Below are 26,976 nucleotides of genomic sequence, written 5' to 3'. Positions count from 1 at the left end.
AACTTTTAAAGCCTCATTAAAATAGAAATAAGAATAATGCACATAAAGTGCTTATCACAGTGCCTGGTACATCATAAACTCTTAGTAAATTATTAATTTTCATCTCAGGTGATGAGGGTAGAATGGTGGGTTCGAGCTACCTAAATTTTCCTTCCTGGGAATGCACTTTGTTTTGAGACAACACTTTGAATTGAAGGGGTGAATTTCTTTCTTTCTTTTTTTTTTTTTTAATTTTCTTTCTTTACTCCTCCCCCCCTCCCCCCCTCCCAGCTGAGGACCAAACTCAGGGCCTTGCATTTGCCTGGCAAGGGTGCTTCCCCTGAGCTAAATCCCCAAACCTGAAGGGGTTGTAAGCTGCTCCAGAAATAGCTTGTATAAGAAGAGCAATTGAGAAACAGACCTAAAAGAGACATACAGAATATACTTACTAGCCCGACATATGGACAGACTTAAAAGCTTTTCCTGTAAATCACTTTACATTAATATTGTCTATGGAGCGATCCTAAATGACACAAAGAGAACTATCAGAAAACTTGCAATTCAGGCCTGGGAATTTGGCCTAGTGGTAAGAATGCTTGCCTAGCATGCACGAAGACCCAGGTTCTATTCCTCGGTACCATATATGTAGAAAAAAGCTAGAAGTGCTGCTGTGGCTCAAGTGGTAGAGTTCTAGCCTTGAGAAAGTCCAAGGACAGTGCTCAGGCCCTGAGTTCTGGCAATAACAAAACAAAATAAAACAAAACTTGCAATCCAGGTGCTGGTGGCTCACACCTGTAATTCTACCTACTCAGGAAGCTGAGATCTGAGGATTGTAGTTTAAGTGGGAAACAGGGAGAGTAGATCTTTACAAGAATTACTTATTTGTAAGGTTCATTAGAGTCCTCTTTAGATCATTCTAGGCATCTCAAGTCAAAGTGGCCATTGGATAGTTGCATAGTGGTTTACATGTAGTTTGACTGCCTTTAATCCTGAAGTGTATTGGTAATAATCAGAGGACTGTGAATTAGTTTATTGATTTTAATATAATGAATGCTGTCTAGGTTGTTGTTGTATAATGAAACATGTTGTATAATGATGGTTTAGTCCAGATGGCATGTAAGATTAAATCTAGAGTTGAACAGTTTCAGATTATAGCATTTTGTTAGGGTAGTAATCTGATTTTACTTCAATATCCAAGTTCTGATGCTTTTTTGGATAGCCTGAAATACAGAGGGATACCATATATGTTGACTTAAAAATGATTTTAAGATGTTGAGGCCTGGTTCAAATGGTAGAGCACTTCCCTACCAAGTACAAAGCTCAGCTCCAACTTTAGTACCATAAAAAAAGACAACACTGGGGCTGGGCACCAATGGCTCATATCTGTAATCCTAGGTATTCAGAAGGCTGATGTCTGTGGATCCCAGTTCACAGCCAGCTTGAGCAGCAGAGAGTGTGTGAGATAGATGTTCATCTCCTTTAGACACCAAAGAAGGAGGAGGAGGAAGGAAGGAAGAAGGAAGAAGGTGAACGTGTAGGTATAGATAGAACTGTCTGTCTTAAGTGGTGTGGAGCACAAGCTCTGAGCAAAATAGCTAAAGGATAGTACTTGGGCTCTGCTTTCAACTCCCTGTATCAGCACACCAAATAAGGAAACAACCATTTTCTATGGTGTAGTGGCAGTAAAGAATTGGGGCTGAGGATATGATGTGTCAGTGGTGAGAGTGCTTAGGGAGAAATAGGTTGGCTCTGACTGGCCATAAAAACCCTATTTAGTACGGAGTTAGGTACAGTCTTATTTTCCCTCTCTTTATCACTATGTGTGGAATTTTTATTACAGAAATATTCAGATACTGGGTGAAGTAGAGGGAATATTGAACGATTTTCAAATATCCTTTTTTCACACATAACCGTTCTGAAGATTTTATGATACTTAAAAAAATATTCTATTATTGGGCTGGGAGTTTGGCCTAGTGCTAAAGTACTTGCCGAGCATGCATGAAAACTGGGGTTTGATTCCTTGGTACCATATACATAGAAAAGCCAGTAGTGGAGCTGTGGCTCAAGTGGTAGAGCACTAGCCTTGAGAAAACCCAAGGACAGTGCTTAGACCCTGGATTCAGTCCTCAGGACTGGGAAAAAAAATCTATTCTTTTTCTTTTTTTTTTTTCTTTGCCTAAGTATTTTAGAGCAAATCCTAGACATCTCTTCTTTCTCAACCTGTATACTTTTATGTTCATCTCTTTAAAAGTGTAGCTATTTGCTATGGAACCATATACCAACATCACACTTAATAAAATTAACAGTTTAGATTTATTTATTTATTTATTCATTGCCAGTCATGGGCTTGAGCTCAGGGCCTGAGCACTGTCCTTGGACTTTCTCAAAGTAAGAGCTCTACCACTTGAGCCACAGCATCATTTCTGGCTTTTTTCTATGTATGTGGTACCAAGGAATGGAATCTGGATCTTCGTGCATGGTAGGCAAGCACTCTACCACTAGGCCAAACTTCTGGCCTCCCCTGCCCCCCCCCTTTTTTTTCTTTTTTAATCTGTCATGGGGCCTGGTCTCTGGGCCCGGGCACTGTTCCTAAGATCCTCAGCTCAAGGCTACTGCCCTGCCCCTGGAGCCACAGCACCACTTCCAGTTTTTTAGTGGTTAACTGAAGCTAAGAGTCTCATTTTCTTTAGTGCCCAGGCTGGCTTTGAACCATGATCCTCAGATCTCAGCCTCCAGCCTCCTGAGTAACTAAGATTACAGACATGAGCCACCTCCCCTGGCTAGAATTATCTTATACTTAATTAGTTCAGATTTATACTTTCTAGGTAAGTTTTACATACCTTTCCCCACCCCCCCTTCCCCCCACCCCCAGTTCTGAGGCTTGAACTTAGGGCCTGAACACTGTCCTTGAGCTTTCTAAAGGCCAGAGGTCTACCACTTGAGCCATACCACCAGTTCAGTTGTGTGTGGTACTGAGGAATTGAACCTGGGTCTTCGTGCATGCTGCTGAGCAAGCACTCTACCACTAGGTCAAACTCTCAGCTTTAAATATCTTTCTACTTTATTTATTTATTTAGTCAGTCTTGGGGCTTGAACTCAAGGCCTGGGTGCTATCCCTGAGTTCTTTGCTCAAGATTAGTTAGTGCCCTACCACTCTGAGCCACACCTCCACTTCCAGTGTTTTGGCGGTTAACTGGAGACAAGAGTCACAGACTTTCTTGCCTGGACTAGCTTTGAACCACAAGCTTTGGATCTTAGCCTGCTGAATTGCTAGGATTACAGCATATTTAAGTCATCAGCACCTGGCTTAAATATCTTTTAAAAAATGATTTCTATCTTGAACCAAAGTTTTGTCTCTAAGGCTTTAGTGTGACCCATTACCTTATTGGTGGGGTCTGTGTGCTGGTTGAAATGCCCTGTGGAAGGAATGCCCCATGTTGTGGGTTTGTGTGCTTGCCTCCTATTAGTGTGCTTGACTAATTTCTGTGTCATAGGAGTTCTCAGCTGCTCCTGGGTGAGGACAGCCCTCTCCCCTTCGCCATTATTGGGCCATGTCTTGAGGGATATTTATTTAGTTACCATAGTCCAGAGAGAGAAGAAACCAGCAATGCTATTAAGCATCTGCAAAAATAGCATATGCCAGCCAGGCATGGCGGCTCAGGCCTGTAATCTTAGCTACTCAGGAGGCTGAGATCTGAGGATCAAGGTTCCAAGCCAGCCCGGGCACAAAAGGACCTGAGACTCTTATCTCCAATTAACCTCTAGAAAAACAGGAAGTGATGCTTGGCTCAAGAGCCTTGAGCTGAAAAGCTCAGGGACAGTGCCCAGGCCCAGTGGTATGGTGGTAACTTTGAGCTGAAGAGCTCAGGGACAGCGCCCCAGGCTGAGTTCAAGCCCCATGACCCCATCCGCCCCTCACCCCCCCCCCCCAAAAAAATAGTACATGCCTCAATCACAGAATTGTCTGCCTTTAGGCAGGCACGGTGACTCAGGCCTGTAATCCTAGCTACTCAGGAGGCTGAGATTTGAGGATCTCTGTTCAAAGCCTGCTCAGGCACTAAAGTCAGAGAGATTCTTATGTCTAACTTCCAGAAAACTGGAAGTGGCCCTGTGGCTCAAGGGGTAGGGCAGTATCCTGAAGCTGAAGAGCTCAGAGACAACACCCAGGCCCAGAGTTCAAGTTCCCACAACCAACAAAAAAAATTGCCTTTAAATGTCAATAGTGTTGAGGTTGAGAAATCCTATGGCTCTATAGCCTTGGCATTTCTTGAAAAATGGAAGTTAACTCTATGGTTAGAATCAAGATGAGTGTGGTTTGTGTTTGTTAATCTAGGAATGTCTGTTTCTTTCCCTTTCTTCAGTACTGGGGATTGAACCCAGGGTCTCCTGTCTGTAAAAGCTAAGCCCTCTATTTACTTAAGGGGCCAGGAGCGTGGCCTAGTGGTAGAGTGCTTGCATTTAGTGCAGGAAACTCTAGGTTATGGGTACCACATACACAGAAAAAGCCAAAAGTGGTGCTGTGGCTCAAGAGGTAGAATTGCTAGCCTTGAGAAAGCCCAAGAACAGTGCCTAGACCCTGAGTTCAAGGCCTAAGACTGGCAAAAAACAAAAACAAAAAACCCAAAACACAAAAACTTAAAAGAAATATACCCTTCATGTTAGGTACTATCCTGTTTTTCCACAACCACCTCAGACTTCTTAGATTCCTAAAGTACAGTACATTCTGTCCCTCCCACCTCCTTTTTTTTTTTTTTTTTTTGGTGGGATGTGGGGCTTGAACTCTGGGCCTGGGCGTTGTCCTTGAGCTCTTCAGCTCTAACCTACTTCCCTATCCCCGTGACAGCCCCTCTTCCTGTTTTCTAGTAATTAGATTAGAGTCTCGCATTCTTTAGTGCCTGGGCTGGCTTGGAAGGGTGGGTCCTCAGACCCACCTCTCCTTTTTAAACTTTAATATTCTTTCACGCTTGAAAATGGCAATGATGGGGAAAAGTGGGTGCCTTTTTTTTTGGGTGGGGTTGCTTGTGGGGCTTAAACTCTGGGCCTGGGCACTGTCCAGTGGGTGCCTTCATAATGCCCAGAAACTTGAAGCCCTCCGGAAGGATCACCAGAGACCGAAGATCAATGCAAATTGCAATGAGTCCTTTATTGACGAGCTCGAGCACGGGTCTCTGTGCACTGGTAGTCGAGTGCAGACCAGAGGCCACGTGCACAAAATTACAGCACCTTTAATACATTCTTTGGTAGGGGGCGGTTCCCAGTAATCATTCCATTAAATGATTGGCGCAATACAAAATGGGAGAACTACTCATTGGTCGGTTTAGTGAGCTGTTGCGCTTTGAACCGATTGGCTGATGGGTGAAGGGACAGACCCACTATGGATCAGTGGAGAAAAACCGACAAGGGGCCTGACTAACTAACAGGTGAAGGGACAGACCCACTATGTGATCAGTGTAGAAAAACCGACAAGGGGCCAAGCAGGCTAACAGGCCTGTGCCTAGTTCGTTGGCCCTCACAAGTCCGACCTTGTACAAGTATAAAAATACAAATGAATACAAGTATAAAAATACAAATCGCTTATATGGGCCCACTTAAATATGTATATAATTATGCTTTTCACCTTGACCTGCTGGTTGGAACAGTTGAGTGTCTCTCTGTCTTGAGTGAAGATGCTGGTTCATTCCTTGCTTTGGAGAAAATTGCATAGTTGCTTTAAGGGAAGAACACGTAGCCTATAAGTAACTGTTAAGGCAGCTTGGGCTTTCTGTGGAAGTGCAAAGGAGAGAAAGTCATTCCAGATGGGATAGTTTAAAGACAAGAGGTTTCTTTTCTTGTGTGATGGGATTTGGGAAAAAGGCATTCTAGGCAAAAAGAATCAAGTGAAGGTAGGGAAGGCATTAGGATGTTCTGGGAACATTTTTTTTTTTTTTAAAGAAATGTCTTAAAGGCAGCTTTCTCCCTAGTCACTGATAAATAACTGGAAGGAAAGGCAATGAATTTTTTTTCTGACAGTTGGCTCTTACTGGGGGCCAGCGATTCGTTTGCAAATGAAAGGCCTGCTGTTGGAGTAGTTGAAATCACAATGGGCCCTGACTCTTTTCACATCAAAGTGTAAAAGAATCTCCAGGGGTGATAAATGGGAGCTGCTGGACTCATTACTTGTAAACAAAGCTGAGGGATGACCTCTCAATTTTTTTTAATTAAAAGAAAACAGGTTTTCCTAGTGGTGGGCGTGGGGGTGCTCCTCCTTTGAATTTTGACTCCTTACCCTGGGTTAGATCTTTGTTAGAGTCACCCCTGGGCCTGCCCCATTCTCAAAACCCAGGGAAACACTCCCAGCCCTGGACTGACACTGAAAGGGTGGAGTCTGAGTTCATAATGACTTAGGGAAGGGTAGGCTTTGAGTTCTGCTGCACTGGGGTCTTAGGGTCCTTCCTTTACTTCTTTCTCTTCCAACATTGGAGGAAAAACTTGTTTTTGTGCAAGGTAGAGAAAGTTGAGGTCGGTTTAAAAATTTTAAGTTACTGTTGTTGTTATTATTATTTGCCAGTCCTGAGGACTGAACTCAGAGCCTTAGCACTGTCTTTGGTGAAGGATCTGCCTCTTCCCTCTAGGCTCAATCTTTTTTTTTTTTTTGGTGGTTCATGGGCCTTTGTGTTGTCCTTGAACTCTTTAGCTCAAGGCTATCACCCTACTCTGGAGACAAGCCCATTTCCCATTTTCTGGAGGTAAATGGGAGATAAGTCTCAGGTCCTTTTGTGCCTGGGTTGGCTTTGAACCTTGATCCTCAGATCTCAGCCTCCAGATTAGCTAGGATTACAAGTGTGAGCCATCACACCCAGCTAGGCCCAATCTTTTTATGTATCTAAAGATGGACAAGCAAAGCACCAGTTACATGCTCACGTGCTTGTCTGAAGGCAGGTCATTCTGAGATTGGTCCCAGGGGATAATACTCCCCACACCCACTGTGTAGCATTCCATTGTGGGCCTGGCAAGAACTTCGCCGTGGGCCTCCCAGGAGACCACCACTCTTCTTATAATCTTTTATACCCCAAATCCTGTCCGTAGCACAACTTCCAATCCCAAGATAAGGTCTCTGCCCCTCACTGTTCCTTTTCCATCCATTCCTTATACTTGGGCTTTCCTCAAGGCTTGTTAGTGCTCTACCACTTGAGCCACAGCACCACTTCCTGCTTTTCTATGTATGTGTACTGAGGAATGGAATCAGGGTCTTTGTGCATGCTAGGCACAAAGTGGCTCTACCACTAGGCCAAACTCATAGCTCTTTTATTTTATTTTTAAATTTTTATTCTGGGGCTTGAACTCAGGGTAGGAGAACTGTCCCTCAGCTTTTGTGCACAAGACTAGCATTTGGGTGCTTGAGCCATAGTTCCTCTTCTGGCTTTCTGTGGTTAATTGGAGATAGAGTCTTAGGGCCTCTCTTGTCTTGGCTAGCTTTGAACCTCTATATTCAGATCTCAACCTCCATACAGACTAAGATTGATTTTTTTTTTTTTTTTTTAGGTTGGGGGGTGGTTGAGGTGTTGCTACTGGAGCATGAACTCAGACCTTGTACTTTTGCTTGGATTTTTCACATAAGCCTAGTGCCCTATCATTTGAGCTATAGCTCTACATCCAGCCTTGTGGCATTTAATTGGAGATTTAAAAAATGTTTCCGGCTGGGTATTGGTTTAGTGGTAGAGTGCTTTCCTAGCATGCATGAAGCACTGGGTCCTCAGTACCACATAAACAGAAAAGCTCAGCAGTGACATTGTGGCTTCAGTGGTGGAGCATAGCCTTGAGCAAAAGAGGCTCAAGTACAGGGCTCAAAGCCCAGGCACTGAGTTCTTGCCACAGGAGTGGGGAGGGGGAGAAGTTTGATGGACTCTCCTGCTTGGTCACCTTTGAACTTCAGGCCTCAAATCTCAGCCTCTTGAGTAACTATGATTGTAGGCTTGGGCCACCAATACCCAGCGGAGAGTCACAATTTTAGGAAAAATCTTGCCATTTTACAAAAGAAGTCCAATCGTACATAAGTTTTCACTTAAAGTTTGAAGCAGAATTCATTTTATTTCTGTAGTTTGCAGGGCTTTGCATATGATTAAAACATTTACCCAAATTAAAGTATTTGAATAGCATACGGTGTTGCAAGCAGCCCTATTAAAAGAGTATTTTATAGAAGTAAGACTTGGGTACTGCTGCTCAGATTCAACTCCGACGATTCATCTTCAGTAGTTAAATGCTTTTCTCCACACTTAATTCTTCATCCAGTGTCTCTCTCTCTGTTTTCTTCCCTAGTTTTTTTCTGTTGTAGTCAAGTCCTGGCCTGGTCTTTAACAACCTCAGGTGAAAGCCTCCCCTGTGAAACCACGTGGAACTAATAAGGGTCTACTTCCCCAAGAATTCCAAGCTATTTACTGATACCATCAGCTGTTTACAAATCACCATCTCAATGTTTGATGATCATTTCTGAGTGGGACTTGGGAAAGGAACAAAGATTCACAGCTAGAGAGGAGCAGGAAATCATTGGGTGGTTAGGTGTGCAGCGTGTGTGTGTGTGTGTGTGTGTGTGTGTGAGCAGTCTTTATCTGCTGTGGACTCCACTATAGGTGAGGATGCTTTCTAGTCTCCTGGATATTAGAATGGATGGGGGGGGGGGATTTGCTTAACCATGCTTTTCAGTACAACTCTTCTACTATAGATGCAGAATAGAGCAACCATTCCCACACACATACCCCTTCCCCCTTTGGCTTCTATTTCTCACTTGGTCCTTGATCACCTTTCCCTCTCTATGCTTCCCCCCCCCCCCCCCCCCCGCTTCATTTCCTCCCTCCCTCCCTTCCTCCCTTTCTCCAGTGCTGGAGATCAAATTTACAACCTGGTTCCTTCATGTGTTCATGTTAGGCAAATAAAGAACTGTTGTACCACACAGCCCTGGCCCTAGAGCAGCTAGTATTTCATGAGCAGGGTAAGACTGCTAAGTTTTGATCGATGGCAGATGGATCGGCAAGCTAGCTTTCTTCTGTCTTTGCTTCCCAAATCCTTAATCCCTCTCACATTGTTTGGTAGAAGACAGTGGCATGGGAGCCCTTTTAGTTCTGATTTGACACTCTGAGCCAGACTTCTCTGGAACTCACTTCAGGGGAGTTTCTTCCTTGATACTTTAAGTGGACATCAGTTAAAAATGGTTCGCAGGAGAGCTTTACTCTGCATGGTCACAGTAGAGAAATGTGCATCTTCTCCAGTGAAGGAGCAAAGCCAGGAGATGAGGATGGGAGGGGGCTGGAGGTGACTAATGAACCATATGGCAAGAAACAGATTAAAAGATTAATTAGAAAATAGTAAGGGATAGAAACAGTGCCTATCCTTGGTGAGAATCTCGACAGGTTGCCTCTGTAAGAGCTGTTATCCAGCCCAGGGTAAGATGATTTGTGCTGTTTTGAGAGGACATTGTGGTCTGTACAGCCTTGCACAGATGTCAGGTGGTGGCCCTGTTGATAAATCAGCCTCTCAGAACCGTTAGCAGTTGTTCCAGTTCTCCTTTCAGAGTATCTTTCAACATCCTGCCGATACACTTTTCCTCCAGTGGGTACTTGATGATGAGATAGGCAACCATACTGAATTTACGAATGAAAGTGTTGATTTACAGAAAGGACAGTGTTTTTGTTTTTGCCAGTCCTGGGGCTTGAACTCAGGAACTCAGGGCCTTAGCACTGTCCTTGAGCTTTCTCAAGGCTAGAGCTCTACCACTTGAGCCACAGTACCACTTCGGGCTTTTTCTAGGTATGTATTACTGAGGAATCGAACCTGGGTCTTTGTGCATGCTAAGCAAGCACTCTACCACTAGGCCAAACTCTTCCTGGCCCCTGTTTTGTTTTTGTCTGCTGATGGGCTTGAACTGTGGGCCTGGACACTGTTCCTGATCTCTTCAACTCTGGGCTACTGCTCTACCACTTTGAGCCATAGCGCCACTTCCAGTTTACTGGTGGTTAATTGGAGATAACAGTCTCAAGGACTTTAGTGCCTGGGCTGGCTTTGAACCGCAATCATCAGATCTCAGCCTCCTGAGTAGCTAGGATTACAGGTGTGAGCCGAGCTGCTAGCATGTGCACACACACCCATGCCAGTCCTGGGGTTTGAATACAGGGCCTGGGCACTGTCCTTGGGATCTCTCAGGCTAGTGCTCTACCACTTGAGCCACAGCTCCACTTTTAGCTTTTTCGCCTCTAATTGGAGATCAGAAGATCACAGTGTCCTAAGTAGTTAGGATTATGGGCATGAGGCACTGGCACAAAGTCTTGCTTTCTTTTTCATTTATTTGTTTATTTAAAATTTTTTCCTGCTCAAGGCTAGCTCTTTACTACTTGATCCATAACTCTACTTTTACCTTTTTTTTTTTTCCCTTTTCTGGTTAATTGGGGATAAAAGTCTCTGGAATTTGTCTGCTAAGGCTGGCTTCGAATTATGATCCTCAGAATTTAGCCTCCCGAGAGCTCAGCCTCAGGGTGAGTCACTGATACTGGCTCCCAGCATTGTCCTTGGACTTTCTCAAGGCTAGAGCTCTACCACTTGAGCCACAGCACCACTACTGGTTTTTTTCTATGTATGTGGTACTGAGGAATTGAAACCTGGCCTTTGTGCATGCTAGGCAAGCACTCTACCACTAGGCCAAACTCCCAACCCTGCTCTCCCCCCTTTTAAAGTAAATACAAATCATACATTTCCTTCATTCTTGCTGAAATTCAATGAAAGTTTCCCCCCCCTTGCTATAATCCAGTATTTATCCATTCATTTAACAAAAATATATGGAGATCCTTTAGTGCAAAAAAAACACATGCTAAGAAGGTGGCAGGATGGTGGTGGGGATTGCTCCTGGTGAGGGAGAAGCGTCCTGACAAATCCCTTTTGGAGCCAGAGCCTTGCTATGGAGTGTTCTGGCCCTCACATGTTTTTCATAGCTTTTGTCTAGTCCAGTGTTGCATTTTAATTTCATGGCACTGTATAATGTAGATGATGCTGGAATTTCCTTCCATATGAGGTTTAAAGAGGTTCCACAGTTTGCCCATGTTCTTGGGGTGAGTAATAAAACTGTTCTCAACCATGAATGAGTTTCTTCTCCTTTCCCCTGACCTCCAGTCTGCAAAATTCTTACTCATCCTCAACATTAAGCTGAGAGACACCACGTCTTTTAATGTTTTAGTCATGCAGGAAATTCATTGATCTCTTGGTCACTTCCCACTTTGACTCCCCATTCTTAGCTTGCCCTTTAGTATCATGGGTGCTGCAATAAGGTATCTTCCTCTCCTCCTCCCCCACAAATTCTGGGGCTTTAACACACAGTCTGGTCACTATACCTAAGCTGCTTTTGCTTAAGCTAGTGCTCTACCACTTGAGCCAAAGCTCCATTTCTGGCCTTTTCTGTTTATGTGGTACTGAAGACTTGAACCCAGGGATTCATACATACTGGCATGTACTCTACCACTAAGCCACATTCCCAGCCCTGCAGTGAGGGTTTTGTGTGTGTGTGTGTGTGTGTGTGTGCAAGCTCTTCAGCTACTACCCTACCCTTGAGCCAAGCCCCACTTCCTGTTTCTAGAGGTTACTTGGAGATAAAATCTCAGATCCTTTTGTGCCCGGGCTGGCTTTGAACCTTGATCCTCAGATCTCAGCCTCCTGCGTAGTTAGGATTACAGACCTGAGCCACCATGGCCAGCTTTGCAATGAGTTCTTTACCATGAGCATTGTGAAACTCTGTTGGCAGAAGGTGCCTGAGAGACCTTACTCAGTTAGCTTGGGCCTCTTGTCCAGTGTATCCTGCCCAGCAATGATCCTCAAAGCATGGGACCCCTCGGCAATCTTGTGGCCCTGTGACCCTCACTCTGAGACCTGCCAGTATAGCCACAGACACATTCTAGGCTTCATGTGGACAGAGGGGTCAAGCTTCTGTGCACCTGCTTATCAACCCTGGCTCACCAATACTTAATGTTTGTCAACTTTTCAGTGAGCTTCTCTGCCATACAATGGGTTGTTTCCTTTCCTTCTCCAATGAAACCTCAATTCTAGTTTTGGCAATGGGAACTCCTCTCAAAGTTTGTCCTTCCTTGGGTACTTTCTCCCAAACTTCAGAGTACCTTCAAAAGTTCTCTCTCCCCCCCCCTCCTCAAATTCTCCCTCCACTTCCCCTTTCAACTTCTGAAACTTGAACTCAGAGCCCCGGAACTGCCCATTACCTTTTTCACTCAAGTCTGGTAACATTTGAGTTATAGCTCCACACTTAGGGCTTTTCCTTGTTAGAGGTAAAAGTTTTATGGACTTTCCTGCTGGAGTCCGTTTTTGAAGCTCAGTCCTCAGACTGCAGCTTCCTGAGTAGTTAGGATTAAAGCCATGAGCCACATGTGCCTAGCCTGTTCTTTACTTTTGGTTCTTTTTCTTTCTTTACTTCTTTTTCCTTTTCCTTTCATTCTTTCCCTTTTCTTCTTCTTTCTTGACTTTTCCCACCTCCTTGGTCATGGGGCTTTGAACTTAGGGCCTGGGCACTGTCCCTGAGCTCTTTTTGCTAAAATCTATCACTTTGAGCCACATGCCACTGCTCTGGTTTTCTGATGGTTAACTGGAGTTTGGAGTTTCCTGCATTTTCCTGCTGGGCTGGCTTTGAAGCTTGCTCCTCAGATCTCAGTTTCCTGAGTAGCTAGGATTATAGGATTGCCTAGCTACTCTTTATTCTTTTTATTTTTATTTCCTCATCCGTTTGATACTATCTCATCATAGTTTATGCTTCCCACATTATTATATGATTTCCTACTCCTGACTAAACCAGACAAATACAACCTGCAGCATTTATTTTCAACATTACATCTCTTTCAATTGTAAACAGCTTTTGTACCAGAGGCCAGCAGTACCCCTGTGTGTGACTAATAAGGAGCAGTTACTGAGGGATGTGGCTTAGGAACTGCCATTGCCCATAGATAGATGGAGAAGGAGAATTACGAAGGATTTTGTAATCCGTATTTATTTGACCTCTCTTAGAAAAACAACTCAGTTATTGCTATCTTCCTAATGGGTTCACTTGGTGTTTCTTTGAAAGCTGGGTGACATTACTTCTTATTGACCCAACCGTTGAAAACTGTGTTTTCACGCATTTATATAAAAAGTCTTTAGAATTGTGTGAGCCGTGATTTACTGCTACCTGTTTGTCTTGGTTGAACTTTTCAGAACAGATAGCTGTAAAGCACAGGCAGACCTCATGGTCAGTTCCCTGTGCTTCACTTCTCAGGCTCATTTGTCATTGCCATCTCACAGCAGCATTTCTGTCTGGTTAGCAGAGTATGTGGCTTAGGTTACTATTCAGATCTTAGCACATTTTCCAAGCCTTGTCTCTTGTTAGCCTATGAGCAAAGGCAAGGCAAGTGAAGGGTATAGTCTACAGAGAAATTCTCCTTCCTGTTTGCAGGAAAGCATGGTAGCCCCAAACCCAGGAATACATACTGTGTGTGTGTGTGTGTGTGTGTGTGTGTGTGTGTGTGTGTGTGTGTGTGTGTATGTGCGTGTATGTGCGTGCCCGTGCATGCGCATGTGCAGGCACGCACATGAGCACGTGCATCAGTAGTAAGCTTGAACTCAGGACCTTACACTCTGGTTTAGCCTTTTTGTTGTTGTTGTATTGTTGTTTGTGGGCTTGAACTTGGCCTGGGTGCTATCCCTGAGCTCTTCAGCTCAAGACTACCACCCCACCCTTGAATCAAGCCCCACTTCCCCTTTTCTAGAGGTTAGTTGGAGATAAGAGTCTCAGGTCCTTTTGTGCCCGGGCTGGCTCTGAACCTTGATCCTTAGATCTTAGCTTCCTGAGCAGCTAGGATTATAGGCATGAGCCACTGCGCTGCTCCTGCTTAGCTTTTTCATTCAAGTCTGGTGTTCTCTCTACTTGTAGTCTCACCCACATTTCTAAGTTATTACTAATTACTAATTACTAATTAATGGGAAATAATCTAATGGACTGATTGGACTGGCTTTGAACCCAAATTTTCATATGTCATACTTCTGAATAGCTAGGATTATAGATATGAGCCACTAGTATCTGTATTTTATTTTCTTTTTTGCCAGTCCTGAGGCTTTAAGTCAGGGACTGGACACTGTCTTTGGACTTTCTCAAGGCTAGCACTCTACCATTTGAGCCACAGCACCATCTCTGGCCTTTCTAGGTATGTGGTACCAAGGAATTGAACCCAGGTCGTCATTCATGCTAGGCAAGCACTCTCCCACTAGGCCACACTCCTGGCCCTAGCATCTGTATTTTGAAGCTATTTTTACTTCATGTTGGTTCACAGAGCAAATCACTAGTAGTGGTTAAAAGATAGGCTAAAGGACATCTCTTTTGGACGTTAGGGTTATTTGTACCTTGCCCTGGACCTGTTGGGATTTGTTGAGTATAGCATTTGAGTAGCTTTTCCTTCTCACCAGGTTCTTTTCTTTTTTTTTAGTGTGGGGGGGGGGTGTCAATTGTAGGAGCTTGAACTTTGGACCTGGGAACTGTCCTTGAGCTCAAGGCTAGTGGTTTTCTGGTGGTTATTTGGAGATAAGAGTCTTAAGGACTTTAATGCTCTGATCCAAGATCCTCAGATCTCAGCTTCCTGAGTATAGGATTTCAGGCACAAACCACTAAGGCCCAGCTTTCACCAGGTTCTTGTCAGTGCTTGTCTGTCACTGCCTAGTTTCTCCTCCCTTCCCCACGCCCACTAGGTTCTCATGACTTCTGCAAAGCACATGATGATAAGATACATTAAACCTCACAATTCAGAAAACTAGTCAGGTGAATGAATAAAATAATTTTTATGTCCTTCGAAAAGGAGTCACATTCAGGCCAGCAGTTTGGCCTAGTGGTAGAGTGCTTGCCTAGCATGCATAAAGACCCGGGTTCAATTCCTCGGTACCACATACATAGAAAAAGCCAGATATGGTGCTGAGGCTCAAGTGGCAGAGTGCTAGACTTGAGAAAAAAGCCCAAGGACAGTGTTCAGGCCCTGAGTTCAAGCCTCTGGACTGGCAAACAAATAAAACAAACGAATAAAACAAAAAACAGCTGATGTAGGACAACTATTTTACAGGGAGGCAGAGGTGGATAAGCTGGAACTGATCTTCCAGAAAGCTGATTATGATCTGGGTTACATTCAGTACAGGATGGAATATGAAATCAAGGCTAATCACTGAGATTCAGCTGGCAATGAAAATTCAATTACACTTTTAAAAGAATTGACAGCCTTAAAATGTCAATATGAAACCTTATATGCACTTTTTTTTGTGGGGGGGGGAGGGCTTGAACTCTGGGCCTGGGCTCTGTCCCTGAGCTCTTCAGCTCAAGACCACCACCCTACCCTTAAGCTAAGTCCCATTTTCTTGTTTTCTAGTGGTTAATTGGAGATAAGAGTCTCAAGTTCTTTGATCCTCAGATTTCAGCCTCCAGAGTTGGTAGGATTACAGGTGTAAGCCACTGCATCCAGCTTACATGCACATTTTATTTTCATATAAAAAGGTGAATTGCATATAAAGGTGAATTTCATATAAAAAGGTTAAGTAGATAGTGAACTGACCGGCCATGGTCACAGTGCAGACTTGGGAGCTAACACTATGACCCCGAGCGGCTCTCACGCTGGGTTTTTAAGGGCAAAACCCATGTGGTCAAACCTGGCTGCACACAGGTGGCCAATGGGATAGTTACATACACAGAGGGACCACACGCAGGTAGCCAATAGGGTTACAGCCTAGTGTTTGAATTTACCTAGCACCTTAGTTGGAGTTGGCGTAGAAATTGGGCAGGTCTCCACACAAAGCAGGCGGGCAGTCCCTGACACCTCTGCTGTTTGTGGGCTTCTGGCACACTGCTCTGACAAAGGAAAGGGAGGGAGTTTCCTGGCAGGCCAAGGGGGTTGGGTTGGGGAGGAATTCTGATAACTCCACCTGGTTTAACCACTCTTGTAATCTGAGCTCTGTTATCAGGGATTTTACAGCCCCCCTGCTGAGTCAAGCACTCTCTTGTCATGAAGATGGGAAATGCCTATAGGGGATGGATTTGGGGGGAAGTCAAGAAAGGGGTCCCTTCATTCCCTCCTCAGTTTTGGAAAATGAGATAAGTCCTTGACTCTCCTTCCCACCCTAGGTCCTTCTGTCATATGAGCCATATTGAGTCCGCAGCACTGGCCTTTTAACCACTCCAATTCTCCTTTCTACAAATGATCATTATGGTGTTTACAATGCAGGGGCCAAAAGCAACATTCGTAAAACTAAGGATTCTGCAATTGCAGATATTCGGGATGTTAGAAACCAGACGATGAACATGTTCCCCAATCAACCTGTAAGGCCTGTGAGAACTGGATTGAATCATGGTTAACACTATCAGCTAGTTCAACTTCCCCAAGTTTTAGGAGAAAGTCTCCCTCCAATGGGGAGAACTTTATATGTGGAGAGTTCCCATTATTAAGACATGCTTCATACCATCTGCTACATACTCATACTCTCTGGGATCTGTTGTCCTCCCTTTTTAGAACATTTAAGACAATTCCTTTCAGATCCTGTCTTTTCTGGAATAAACCATTAAAAAAATTCCTTTCCCAAGGTTTCTTTACTGTCCTTTCTCTCTTTTCATTTGACCATAGCCCTCATTCACATTTAGCACCCCTCACCACTAGACCTCTCATCACAGGGTGGAGAATTCCCCTCACGAAGCCATAGGCACCAAGATGGCTATGACTGCAAAAGGCTAGGGGCAGCCTCACTTTATTTTCTCTCCCATGACCTAGGGGACTTTGAACTTAGCACAGATACAGTGTCCCACCAACAAGGGTTTGGTTCCAGTCCTCTCAGGAAGCTGCTGTAGAGTTGTGGAGTTAGGCTGGACAGGATGTGTAGTTGCAGCCTTGTCTCTTTGCAGCCCCAGTGGACTGTCACACCTCCTGCTGAGTTGCCTCCAAATTCCTGCATGCTGGATAAAGAAGCTTAACCTAAGGCCTGTCTTTGGTGAATTCTCCCAATGGTTTCCTAGTTGCTTTTCCTGAGCACACTTGTTTTTGCAGGCTGGCACCCCATTGGTTTTCAGGAAAGTATAGGGTTGACATTTCAAAGTAATACCAGGGTGATAACTTTTAGGAACCAGATTTCCTTTAAATGAGGCTAGGATTCTCTAGACAGGTATAGAAGACTTGAACCTGTGGTCATTGCCATTCCCCTCAAGTGCAGTCTCCACTCTTGCACATCTGTTACTCTTTCCCATATCTTTAATTTTATCCTGTCTCACTTTCCAAAAAATAGCTCTGGTCCTTTCATCTTAAGGGGAGTTGATGGGCGAAGATCCATCTTCTATAACTGCTTCAAGCTGATTCAGGGGCGTTGTCTCTATACTTGACCAGGGACCTTAAAAAGCTTAGCCTATTTTACCAAGGGGTTGCCAGGATTAGATATCAGGAACAATAATTTGTTCCAAACTAAAGATCATATTCAACATTTAACAACTTCACAAACCTTCTTTGGCTATGATAGCGTAGCTTACTTAGCACTCATTTGCAAAGGCATTTTCCTTATTGTCTGGGGAGCTTAGCTATGCTTCAGTTGTCAGTGTAGGCCTAGACAGATCAATAGGGCACAGCCTCAGGTCCACAAACTTCTTTCCTCAATTTGTGGCTGGTGTCAATTCAAAATTCGCTCAGTTAGGGCTTTGAGCAAACATGGGGTTCAGGATTGTAAACTACCCACTATTACAGATGACTGACAAGTTCCTGCCCAGTTATGGAGTAAATGAACATGGACAGTAGTAAGGCATGCTTACAAACTATTCTGTGACCTCCTGGCTCTGAATAATTTTGAATGGCCAAGCACTGTGACCTACATGCACATTTTTAAACCAGTCATTGTTTAGCAGAAAGAGATGAAGAGCTGCATTTGTGCTAATTTGAATAAGACTATGACTATGATATAAGAACTACAAAAACATACAGATCTGGAGTTGTCACCACTGACTGAAGAAGACAAAGCTATGACAAAGCAGTTAAAACCTCACATGCCAGATTTATGATGAAACAAAATTTAAAATTCTACAAACTCTACAACGAAGAGATAATTCCACAGCAAGATGATAACTGCAGTTGAGGCATTAGTAAAGGAGTAGAAGTTTCATAATAAGAAAGTTTTGATTGAAGATGAGGACACATTATTGTGACTACTCAAAACCTAGTAAATTAATTGACTTTTGTGTTATAGAATCATTATTTTTGTTTGTTTCATTTAGTTGTCAGAAATCAGGGCCTAAATGCTGTGCCAGCTTTTTGGTAGTTTATTGGAGATAAGTCTCTTAGACTTCCCAGCCCAGCCTGACTTTGAACAGTGATCCTCAGATCTCATCTCCTGAATAACTAAGATTATAGGTATGAGCCACCAGTGTCTGACCTAGGATCACTTTTTTTTTTTTTTAATTGGTCATGGAGTTTGAACTCTGGGCCTGGGCACTGTCCCTGAGCTCTTCAGCTCAAAGCTACTGCCCTACCCCTTGAGCCACAGTGCGATATCCTGCTTCCTGGTGATTAATTGGAGATAAGAGCCCCACAGACCTTTCTGTCAGAGCTGGCTTTGAACTGTGATCTTTAGATTTCAGTCTCCTTAGTAGCTAGGATTACAGCCATGAGTCACCAGCATCTGGCAAGGATTACAACCTATTAATGGTAGCATTCATGTTCCTAAATTGCTTTTGTATTTCTTTGCTTCATAATATCTTTTGCTAGAACAGCTGATTAACAGCATAATCTTTGGGCTTCTAAGGCCTGGCATATTACCTGAATATGGATAGGTAAGAAATGACTAGATAAGTAATTTAAAAATGTATGAGAATTAACTTCTGTCAGCCCATGGTTATGTTTTCTCAGTGGTTTGCTTGATATTGTGCTGTGTGTGTCCCTGTGTGTTCTTGTCATTCTGGCATTCCTTTCTTTTGTAGAGTTTTTGTTTTTTTTTTTTTAAACACAATGGCAGACATATGACATTTATCTGCATTTGGTTCATAGATGTCCAGAATACAACTTTGATGACCTTAATCATTGGGTCTTACATGGGGGGAGTATGGGAAATAGCAACTCTTGCAAAAATAAGCTGGCCAGTGGGTGGTAGGCAAGCTGTGAGGAAAGATTTACGAGCAACATCCTGTTCTGAAATCACTGCTGGGAATGGAAGAAACTGCTATATAAATCATGGAGGCAGCTCCGGAAGTAAAGTCTGCCACAGGAGGGTCTGGGCTGACTGTTTCTGGAATTTTCTGCACAGCACATGGGTGAAGGAGAATCAATAAGTCCCATTCCCATGTGGGGAGGTGGGAGTGGTGCTGGGTTGGAGGGTCAGCCATTATGTATAAAAGGAGCAGAACAAGGCAGAGATGGTATGATGGGCCTGGAGTCATCATTAGTTGGTGGTGACTTGTAAAGGGACAAGAAGGGATGGGCCATTTGGTAGGGAGTGGAAGGTTGTGTTCATCATCCTAGATCACTTGTGGTATCCTGAACAGAGCATCTCCTTGTTCTGGGACTCAGATCATCAGTAGAGGATGGGAGGAGATAATAGTATATAAATTACAAGATAGACTCAAAGGTACTTTTGTGCATAGGAAGAGATCTTCATTCATCTAGATAAATACATATTAAAACAGGCATGGAAGTAGAACTATTCAGGTTGCTTAATAAGTTGACCCCTCCCCCCAACGCATATGCATTTAAAAGTAGTTTGTGTGTTTTTAAATGATGAGGTTTGGGTAGTGGCTTTTTGTTTTTGGGGGTGGGACATGGGGCTTGAATTCTGGGCCTGGTCACTGTCCCTGAGCTCTTCAGCTCAAGGCTACGGCCCTACCCTTGAGCCAAGCCCCATTTCCCATTTTTCTAGAGGTTAATTGGAGATAAGAGTCTCAGATCCTTTTGTGCTCTGGTTGGCCTTGAACCTTGATCCTTAGATCTCAGCCTCTCCAGTAGCTAGAATTACACAGATGTGAACCACCGTGCCTGGTGCATGGAGTAGTTTTACAATTAAGTTTGAGATATTACTTACCAGAAATGTTTCTTCACATTGGGTTCTACCTCCAGCACTCGCAACCTATGCACATACATGCATACACACCCAAAAGTTATTTGAAAAAGTGAAAGGAAAAGCCTTTCTTTCCTTAAGAAAATTAGAAAGATGCTGATTCATTTTTTTCTCTCTCAGCTTTCTGTTGTTTTGTTTTGTTTTTGTCAGTCCTGAGGCTTGAACACAGGGCCTAGGCAATATCCTTGAACACTTTTTGCTCAAGACTAGTGCCCTTGCCACTTGAGCCACAGCACCACTTCCAGCCTTTTCGGTGTATGTGGTACTGAGGAATTGAACCCAGGGCTTTGTGTATGCTAGGCAAGCACTCTATCACTACACTCCTGGCCTGAGATGCTTGTTTTAGCTCATGTTTGCAGAGGCTTTCAGCTATGGAAGCATGGCACTATTGTTTGGGCTTGTGGCAGCACAGTGCAACATGGCTGATACAAGTATTGGAGGAGGCTGCTTACCTCATGGTAGCCAGGAAATGAGAGAGGGGAAGAATTGGGATCCCAATATCCCCTTCTAGTGGGCTCCATCTCCTGAAAGTTTTCCTACTTCTCGTAGTAGTTCCATTGGCTGGAGACCAAGCCTTTAATACATGCATACAAACTTTGAGCAGTCATTTATTTAGTCAGTAAATTTTTTGGGGGGGTCGTGGGGCTTTCTGAACTCTGGGCCTGGGTGCTGTCCCTGGGCTCTTCACCTCAAGATTACCACCCTATCCCTTGAGCCACAGCGCCACTTCCTGTTTTCTGGTGGTTAATTGGAGATAAGAGTCTCGTGGACTTTAGTGCCTGAGCTGGCTTCAAACCATGATCCTCAGATCTCAGCCTCCTGAGTAGCGAGGATTACAGGCGTGAGCCACTGTGCTTAGTAAATATTTGAGTGTCTTTTGTATTCTAGGCATCGTTCGGTATAGTATAGAAATAATCAAAATAAAAAAGATTCTGCTTTCTTAAGCTTATGTCATATAGTACAGTGGAAGACAGAATAAATGCATATCATATCAGAATAATAAAGCTGGGCTGATGACTTGGAAGGGACATGCTGTTTTCTCTCTGGTTATCAGGAAAGCCTTATTTCCTCATATTTGATGTTTGAACAGACAGCTTGAGGGAATGAGCCAGGTAGGTGACTGCAGTGAGGGTGGACAACTCTGCAGGCAGATGTCCTGAGGTAGGGACATAAAACACTATATAGTAGACACCAGGCCCTGTGCATTCCTAGGTCAGTTTAGTGGTTGGTTATTTCACAAAAGGAATCCAATCTGGGAATTTCCTTCCATTTTCTAGCATGTCATCATACACAATTTGTTATTTTTGTGGTGGTGCTGGAGTTTGAACTCAAGGTCTTGGTCTTGTTAGACCATCATTCTATCACTTGAGTCATACCTCCAGCTTTTTTTAAAGTTATTTTTCATGTAGGGTCTCTTACTTTTGCTTAAGCCAGTCAGGCCTGTGATATTCCCCATTTATGATTTCCTTGCAAAGCTGGGAATGACATGTCTGTACTGCTACACCTGACTTGTGGTTGAGATGAGGGTCTGGCTAACTTTTATGCCTGTCCTGTTCCCCAGCTATACTGCTGATGATTTTTGCCAGTCTTGAGCTGCTGTTGCTCAAGCTACATCTCCACTGCCAGCCTTTTCTGTGATGAATTGGAGTCTCAGGGAGAACTGGGCTGGCTCAAGCCTGTAATTCTAGCTACTCAGGAGGCTGAGATCTGAGGATTGAAGTTCAAAGCTATCCTGGGAATGAGACTCTTTATCGCTAATTAATCACCAAAAATCTGGAAGTGGCACCGTGGCTCAAGGTATAGGGTGGTAGCCTTGAGCTGAAGAACTTGGGGACATCGCCTAGGCCTAGAATTCAAGTCCTACAACCAACCCCCCCCCCAAAAAAAAAAAAAAGTGTTCCAGGGACTTTTCTGCTTGGGCCTCAAACTATAATCCTCAGATTTCAGCCTCCTTAGTAGCTAGGATTACAGGTATGAGCTACTAGTGCTCAGCTCTGGTGCTTTTTTTTTTTTTTTTAAGCCAGTCCTGGGGCTTGAACTCAGAACTTAGGCACTGTCCTTGAGCTTTCTCAAGGCTGGTGCTCTACCACTTCTGGCTTTTTCTGTGTATGTGGTACTGAGGAATTGAACCCAGGGCTTCATGAATGCTAGGCAAGTACTCTACCACTAAGCCACACTCCCAGCCCTGGTGCTTCTTTCTAGTAGTTTGATCTATGAATATTGTTTGTGATGCTACATAGATAATCTCAGGATTCTGTCCTCAGTGCTCTTATATGAAAATGACACTTCGGCTCTGTGGTATTTTCCAGAATTCCGGTAAAATTATGAGGCAGTTTCATAGTTTCCGTGACAGGTTAGGAATGCACCCACACATTCAATTCCTAAGTTTCTAGCAAGTATTAATGAAGCAGTAGTTTAGCTTATCTTGAAACAGCTGTTGCCTGAATATGCACTGGGGTTACGAGTATATTTAGGTATTATAAAACATGGAAGGTTATCAAGAACCTTTGCTGTGTGCAAAGTATTCTGCTGTGTTCTTTGAGAGCTGTAAGATGAATAATAGCAATTCTGTGTCTTAAAGGAGTTTATAGTTTGTTAGGCAAAACAGGCCAAAGCACTGACCATTTGCAGGATGACATGAAATTACAAGGCAGGAAGAGATGAATTATGAATTGGAGTGTGGGAAAGACTTTGTGCATGAGGCAGCACTTGAACTGTGTATAAAATTTGGACGCAGAGAAGACATTCCATGCCTAAGTGAGAGCCGGGCAGGTGATGTGGGAGAGGGGTCTGTTCCATTTCCTTGCTCAAAGAAATGGTGCATTGCACCTGAGATTACAGTCTTTCCAAAGGCCGAGGAAGGAGGAAGCAGTGGGTGCTACTGGGGAGGGATATGGCAAAGCAGTTTACCTTCTAAACCAGAACTGCGTAGTCCGGGAGCCACTGGACCGCATGGCGCTGGCTGTTCAGAATTGAGATTTCCAAGATTTTATCAGAGGGGAAAAACATGCAAGATAGAGTCTCTCTCACCGTACATTGTAATTTAAAATGAAGACGTGTCGCAGCTTGGTTGTAATTAAAACAGATTGCACTATCTCTTTACCTTTTTAGTGTGGCTAGTTAACAAATGTAAAATTAACATAATAGCTCCTGTTATATTTCTGTTGATCATATAATTGATCTAAGCTGGGGCTCATAATCCTGGGAGACAGTGAAAGGAGAGAAAGTGGGAAAAAGAAAAGGGTAGGGGAATCTCCCACAAGGAGGAGTGGGAGGAGGCCAAGATACCTTGGAACTATCTGCCTGTAGTGTTGCAATCACCTGTCAGGAGCTCAGACCAGGGGAGGGGGCTGGGGGGCGGAGGAGGAGGAGGAGGAAGAAGAAGAAGAAGGAGGGTGATGAAGATTTCTGGTATGGCCTGCTAAGCACAGGCTGTGCTGTAAGAGCTAAGTTTGACAGTGGATTAGTGCTGAGGAGGACAGAGGTGGCAAGACCAGTTAGGTTGGGTCCTGTATTCATCCTGCTTGCTTGCTGCAACTCTTGGAAGCAAACAGGGTGAGATATATATGACATGGAAGTGATTTGCTCAATTACTTGAAAGTTTCTATCTAGTTTATATTGGGCTTTATACTTTGTCACATTCAATCTCTAATTCTTCCCCTTAAATTAATTTACCAAGCCCTTTATCATAGGGAGAAAATATATGCAAATCATGGTGTGGTTAGAAGTTTCTGATGTATTAATATTTAGATGAGGAGGGCAACTTAATTTTTTTCCTTACTAATTCTGGAAGGAGGTTGATTTGGTAAGGAGAAAGAGAATAGCCAATAACAGAGAGAACTGGTGCTTTCATTTCTTCATCAAATCTAATGTCTCAAGGTTGATCAAGATGGGAATTCAGGTTTTAACAGGAGAGAGACAAATTGACAGATGCTTGAAGAGAGGGATCACAAAAGGCAATGAATATCAAACATGGGTGTGTGTGTGTGTGTGTGTGTGTGTTGCTAGGGATCAAACCCAGCGCCTTGCACATCTGTGGCAAAGTGCTCTACCACTGAGCCACATCTCCAGCCCCCATAAATTACATAAATTCAGTTCTGAGTAGCTCTTATTTTTGGTCTTTGATTCAGGCCATATTTATTTATTTTTTGATGCCAGTATTGGAGCTTCAACTCAGCTTGGGTACTGTCCCAGGCTTCCCCCCCTACTTTGGTGGTGGGGCTTGAACTCTGGGACTGGGCACTGTCCCTGAGCTCTTGCTCAAGGCTAAAGCACTCTACCACTTGAGCCACAATGCCACTTCCAGTTTTCTGGTGGTGAAATTGGAGGTAAGAAATCTCCAATGTGCTCTTGCACATACCCAGCACTTGATGAACGTCTGTTGAATTTATTTGATAGGTTTGCCAGGGAGTTGTCCTAACTTATAATTCAGCCTGCCAGGGCTGGCTTTGAACTGTGATCTTCAGATCTCAGCCTCCTGATTAGCTAGGATTACAGGCATGAACCACTAGTGTTCAGCTGTCCTTAGCTTTTTTGTTCAAGGCTAGCACTCTGATATTTCAGCCACAGTGTCTCTTCCAGCCTTTTCTGTGATTAACTGGAGATAAAAGTCTCATGTGCTTTCCTGCCCTGGCAGGCTTCAAACCACAACCCTCAAATTTCAACCTCCTGAGGATCACAGTCTCCTAGGATTACAGGCAAGAACTACCAGGGCTCCAATGAGTGTGTTTCCCTCCCTCCCTCCCTCCCTCCCTTCCTTCCTTCCTCCCTCCCTCCCTCCCTCCCTCCCTTCCTTCCTTCCTTCCTTCTTCTCTTCTCTCCTTCTCCTTCCGTTGAGCTCACTGTCTTTGGACTTTCTCTTTTCTTTTTTCTTTTTCTTTTGCCAGTCCTGGGCTTGAGCTCAGGGCCTGAGCACTGTCCTTGGACTTTCTCAAGAGCTCTACCACTTGAGCTCAGCACCACTTCCAGCTTTTTTATATGTTTGTGGTACCGAGGAATCAAACCTGGGTCTTTGTGCATGCTAGACAAGCACTCTACCACTAGGCTAAACTGGCTGAGTGTGTTTCTTTTTAAGGACCTACTAACACGAGGAAACGTGATTACATAGTCACTATTAACTTGAGTCAGGCACTGGAGGATTAGGAGACAGATGCAGAGGATCACAATTTGAAGCTAGCCTGGACAGAACAGTCCTTGTGACTCTATATCTAAAAGTAACCAGCAAAAAAAGCTGGGCTGTAAGTGTGGCTCAAATGGTAAAGTGCCAACTGACTAAGCAAGCCGCCAAGGAAGTACAATGCAAGCCCCCCCCCCCCACACACACACTACCACTACCACCAGCATCACCACCATACCATATCACACTGGAATAAAAAATTAAAAACCAACCTAAACCTGGGCATCAGGTGTTTGTACTTGTAATCCTACTACTCAGGAGGCTGAGATCTGAAGATTAAGGTTTGAACACAGCCTGATCAGACAAATCTGATCTCCAATTAACTATCAAAGAATCCAAAGTGGCTCAATTGGTAGAGCGCTAGCCTTGAGCAAAAAAGCTTAGGGACAGTGCCTAGGCTCTGAGTTACAGACCCAGCACTGCCCCCTATTCCCCACTCCCCCTCCCCCCAAAAATAAATCAACCTGTGAAGCCAGGTGGTATAGATGTTATCTATTTGGGAAGTGAAACAAAGAATGTCATAGTTCTAGCTCTACCCAGGAAAAAAGTTAACAAGAACTCATCTCAATAGAAAAAACAAAAACTGAATATAGTGGCATGTGCTTGTCACCCCAGGTATGGCAGGAAATGTAAATAGGGGGATGATGGTCCAGGCAGCACAGAAAAGAAAAAGTGAGATTCTTATCTCAGAACTAAGCTAAGGACAAACTAAGTACTAAGCCAAGTACTAAGATAAGCTAAGTACCTGCCAAGCAAATTTAAGGTTAAGAGTTCAAACCTCAATACTTCCCCCATCAAAAAAAAAAAAAAAAAAGAGCTGATAAGGGTGGGAAGGATATGTGTTTTTGTTAAGCACTTGGCTAGCCTTCATAAAACTTGAGTTTGATACACTAAACATATCAAGGAGAAATATTTGAAAGATAGGAAAGTTAATTTTAGGTATTAACGAACAGTCAGAGTAGGCCTCTCCTGAGCAAGTGATTAAAAAAAAATATATATATATATAAAATGCATTTACTTACAGTAAAGTATACTAATGGCTAATCACTAGAGAATGAATTTAATAGATCAAGGAGAAAACATGAGGCATTGGAAAGGGGAACCATACAGATTTAACTTCCAAGCAGTGAGGAAGTTCGATGGTGACTATCTATTGGCTGTGTGTACAGGAGCATGGGGTTTGCATAATATGTGCTGTGTTCCTAGAACTCAGAGGCATTTGGTGTTACTGCTGTATTTCAGTGCAGGGAGCTCAGTCACTGGAAATGGAGTGGTAGGTGATTAAGAAAGGGGCTCAAGAGCCAAAATTGGATACCTCTCCTGGCTTTTTGCTGTTTAATTGGAGATAAGAGTCTCACAGACTTCCCAGTCTGGCCTCAGACCTTAATCCTTGGATCTCAGTATCCATCTCAAATTTGGCTTTAAAAGGGTTGTGAGGCTGTGTGTTAGGGTAGTGTGGGCTGGAGTGGCATTTCTGAGGATTCCTTGCCTTCACCTATCCATTCACCCCCATCTGCATAATTCTCATCTGGATTCCCACAGCATTTTATCTCCATGGTGGCATTTTCCCATTGTGTTTTATGGTTTGCATTTCTCTTAGACTGAGGCCCCTCAGGGCTTTAAGGACTGTGTTAGTCATCTTTACATACTGGTGCCAGGACTAGTGTCTAGCTCTTTCACATACCCAGCACTTGATAAATGTTTGTTGAATTTATTTGATA

The 26,976-nt window shown here is 43.7% G+C and overlaps 1 protein-coding gene and 1 pseudogene across 1 annotated transcript in view; both read left to right on the top strand.

Moving 5' to 3' along the window:
- Aff1 (ALF transcription elongation factor 1) overlaps window positions 1-26,976 on the top strand; it is a 198,985-nt gene that overhangs the window by 24,961 nt on the left and 147,048 nt on the right. The gene's annotated exons all lie outside the window — the stretch shown is intronic.
- Window positions 11,251-18,119, top strand: LOC150055482 (SKA complex subunit 2 pseudogene; annotated as a pseudogene).

This window comes from Megascapheus bottae, chromosome 13 (genome assembly GCF_031878675.1).
Source record: "Megascapheus bottae isolate mThoBot1 chromosome 13, mThoBot2.hap1, whole genome shotgun sequence".
Lineage (NCBI taxonomy): Eukaryota > Metazoa > Chordata > Mammalia > Rodentia > Geomyidae > Megascapheus > Megascapheus bottae.
The sequence above is the reverse complement of the archived record's forward strand: the minus strand, read 5'-3'. Positions and strand labels throughout refer to the sequence as shown.